Raw genomic sequence first — 4,358 nt, 5'->3', positions numbered from 1 at the left:
TAAGTGTCCATCAACAGTGGAATGGATAAAGAAGATGAGGTACATATATACAATGGAATATTACTCAGCCATTAAAAAGAATGAAATAATGGCATTTGCAGCCACATGGATCTACCTAGAGATTATCATTCTAAGCAAAGTAAGTCAGAAAGAGAAAGACAGATACCTTATGATACCGCTTATATGTGGAATCTAAAATACAACACAGATGAATGTATCTATGAAACAAAAACAGACTCACGGACCTGGAGGACAGACTTATGGTTGCCAAGGGGGAGGGGGGTGGGGGAGGGATGGAGTGGGAGGTTGGGGTCGGCAGATGCCAATTATTATATATAGAATGGATAAACAACAAGGTCCTACTGTAAAGCACAGGGAACTATATTCAATATCCTGTGATAAACCATAAGGGAAAGGATATAAACAAGAATGAATATATGTATGTGTGTGTGTGTGTGTGTGTAACTGAATCACTTTGCTGTGCAGCAGAAATTAAACACAACATTGTAAATCAACTAGACTTCAATAAAATTTTTAAAAAGTCATCACGGGATATGGAATCCACCACCTGGGCGAGGGTGTCACTTCCAGTTTAAAGAAACAGAACAGTGAGTAAGGCTGGGTGACAGGACAAGTGTCCTTGTGTTGGGTAAATGCTAGATGCCAAACAGTTTGTCCCACCGTTGCTGATTTTCTAAAAAAAGAAAACTTTAGGGAAGCTTTAAATAGACACTAGGAGAGACAAATATGTTTTAATGATAAAAAACGTAAGTTCACCAAATGATGGCATAGATGAGGCTCAAATATGCATAACCGTAATATCCCTCATTTCCTGTAACGAAAGACTAACCTCTGGGGAGCTGCAGGAGGGCTGTGTGGGGCTCGCAGCAAGGGACCACACGGGAAGCACATGCAGAGACGCATCCTTTCTGAGCCAGGATGTGCAGAAGGGTGTCGGGGCGGGGGGGAACTGGAGAGCGACAAGGCCTCACATTTAAGCAGGTTTCATCCCTAAAGGACATGGGGAAAAGCAGGTTTTGAGGCAAGAAGCCATGCAAATACCTATGAGACGTCTTAGGACAGAGAACGGAAACTTAGGTGCAGTTCAGCCAAAGGTGAGCTGGGATGAACTGATGGTTCTCAGCCAGGGCTGATTTCTGACTCGAGGATCATTTGTGACAGATGGGGAGCAATGAGGAAGGTTGCCCCGGATCAACCACAGGTGTCAACACTGAGTGTCTACTCTGTGTCCATCACCCTGCTAAGAGCCCATGTAGAGTCTCACTAAGTTTCCCGACAGCCCGTGGTACACAGGTGACCGAGGCCTCGGGAGTTTAAGCTGAAGACTTGGGACCAGGCTCCATCCGAGTCCCGCCCGGGCAGCATCACACACCCTCTGCCGCTGCAACTCGCGGACTCTTCACGTTACGCCGGCTTCAGACATGACACGCATCAGGGTAGGTCAGCATCCTGGGTCAGAGGCTACTTTAAAATTATGTGCTGAAGGTCTTTTAGACAAAGAGGCCAAACTGCTTCATAAGAGCCATCATCAACCTGAGGATGCACCTTGACACCTCAAGAGAATCATCCAGGGGCTCTGGGAGCAGAAGACACCAAAAACAGCCAAGAAACCCACCAAAGCGGGAGCCGCCGGGCTTCCCCACGTGGTTCGGCTGTGGCTTTCACGTGGGCGATCCTGACCTCCAGCATCTCCAGGGGGCTTGCTGAGCCACGTAAATCCCGGCAACGCAAGACCCTAAACTTCCCCGTCCCCGACAGCAGAGGACAAGACAAGAGAGTAGAAGCTGTGGCTGGAACTTGTCCTTGGGGGCTGGAGTGGACAGACTCTGACCGTGAGTCCTTGGACGTGGACCAGCGGTGTGTTGTTGGAGCAGGGGCTGCGCCCGAGACGGGGAAGCAGCGAGGCATCGACGCAGGGTAGCTCGGCCGACTCTGCCCCGTTTCCTGTCTGTCCTGCGCAACAGGCATGTCAGTGTGTGACACAGGAGCGCTCAAAGAGGGGGGACGTGCTGGGAACACGCCTCGTAGCCCTGATGTAACATCCCTGACATTTAACCGGATAATTAAATACCCTGGAATGAAGACCGCCAAATCTGCCCCCTGGCAAGTACCAACCTCCAGCCCCTCCAGGATCATATCTGCCCCCCCAGTGAACTCCACCATCATGTGACCATCTGTCCTTCCCTCCTCAGCCCCACCGCACGGGACCATAAAGCAACTTCACTTCCAGGGGCCTTCGTGGCACTTACACGGGGACCACGGAGTCACCAGCTGATGATACAAATTGGACAGATATCTGAAAGGAAGTGCTAATGCAGCAGGAAGAAAAACAAGTTAAATATGCTAAATATATGAAGACAAAAAGTGCCATTTCCCAACGTCAGCCCTATTAATTAAAAATCAAATTTAAAATTATGTCGGATCACTCATTAAGTCTTTATTTTAAATACTGGTCGAGAAAACTAGTTGCACGAAAAATCTCCCCCAGCTGTTCCCTGCTGGCCCTGACGGTACTAGGACACCTCCTGGTGATGCCAGCCACAGAAAGCTCACCCGCTCTGCAGAAGGACAGAGCTGAGGTTACTCAGGGGTGATGGGCTTACTTCTTTTTCTTCACTCCCCTGCAAAGAAAGGATTTGCTTCCAAGTTTTGTTTTCTTCTTTCTAAATGGGGACTAGAGCCATGAATGTGCATTTCACTTCCTGCAAGTGTAGTGGGTTATTAATTCCAGGGACTTGGGCGGAAGGGGGACGGTGGTTCAGTGCCGCTGGTCCCCGAGGCAGTGATGGGACTGCACCAGGGTGAGTGTCCAGACTCAGCGGCCTCACTCTCCAGCCCCTGGCCTTCTGTCCTCTGTCTCCTACACCAACCATGTGACCAGGGATAGCGCCTCCTGGACCCCATCTCCTTAGTGGGAACACAGGGGGACGTTTGCTCTTATCTTAGTGGGTGAATCAAAGGAATCAAGGGAAATTAAGAATATTCAAAAATTAGTTTTATAAACTGGAAAGCACTAGATAAGTGCAGTGCATTAATATTTCCCACTAGGAGAACTAAGGAATTTCACTCTCAATTCCTTTACAGTACTTATAATGGGTAATTGTTTCATAAATTGGATGGAAACATAATGGCATGTTTTTTAAAGTAAAGAATCTTACTTATATAACAGTACTATTATTTTGGTATATTCTCTTCCAGTGTGTGGGTGTGAGTCCGCCTGCATCTCACTCTGTGTGCGTGCGTGTGTGTGTGTGTCTGCCAGAGAGCAAGCGAGAGATTATTGAACAACTATTTGAGTGCCTGCCTAACACACAACACAGTATGCTGGGAATATCCTTCCTGGGGTTACAACTAAAATAAACACAGTTCCTACCTCAGGAGCATAAATTCTATCTGGAAAAGCATAAACAATTATTTTCACAATTAATGGTTTAACCACAAAAGATCAAGTGTTGCAAAGAACAATTTGGGTGACATGAGAGTGTATAACAGGAGAACGCCCACCACACTAAGGCTTTACAGGACAGTCAGTTTTCAAGCCTGATTGTGTAACAGGCATTTCCACAGGCTTTCTAATGGTTTCATCATAGTATGATATGGGATAGTGCAGTCTGATCATTTCCCCATTGTTATATTTCTTCAGTTAAAAATAATACTGCAAGGATATTCTTGAACATAAAACATTAACTAACGTCTTATTTTCTTAGAATATTTTCCTACAAGTTGGAATACTGAGTTAAAAATCACAAAAATTTTGAGGTTAATAATACATACCTCAAGTTGTTTTTCAAAAGCTGAATCAATTCACGCTCCCCAGCAGAGGTAAACCACATCACTCAAAGAACACCTACTAGTAGTAAGTATTGTCCTTAAAAAAGTGCCCATTTGCAAGGTCAAAAATCGTGTATTGGGGCTTCCCTGGCGGTCCAGTGGTTAAGAATCCGCCTTCCAATGCAGGGGACACGGGTTCAATCCCTGGTCGGGGAACTAAGATCCCACATGACGTGGGGCAACTAAGCCCATGAACCGCAACTACTGAGCCCGCGTGCTCTGGAGCCTGCGCGCCACAACTAGAGAAGCCCGCGTGCTGCAACGAAGATCCCACATGCCGCAACTAAGACCTGACGCAGCCAAATAAATAAATAAATATTTTAAAAATTGTTTCACTATTTTATATTTATTTATTATTAATAATAAATATTTAAAAATTGGTTACTATTTTATTTTGCATTTATTTCAGTAATGTTTAAAAAAATTGGCGGCTGTATTTTTTTATTTTGTAAAGTATATGCATATTATTGGCCCATTTTTTCTATTGGCAAGTTAGTATTTTCTCA

Source organism: Mesoplodon mirus, assembly GCF_964341445.2.
Source record: "Mesoplodon mirus genome assembly, chromosome: 10".
Classification (NCBI taxonomy): domain Eukaryota; kingdom Metazoa; phylum Chordata; class Mammalia; order Artiodactyla; family Ziphiidae; genus Mesoplodon; species Mesoplodon mirus.
This window is presented reverse-complemented; position numbering follows the sequence as displayed.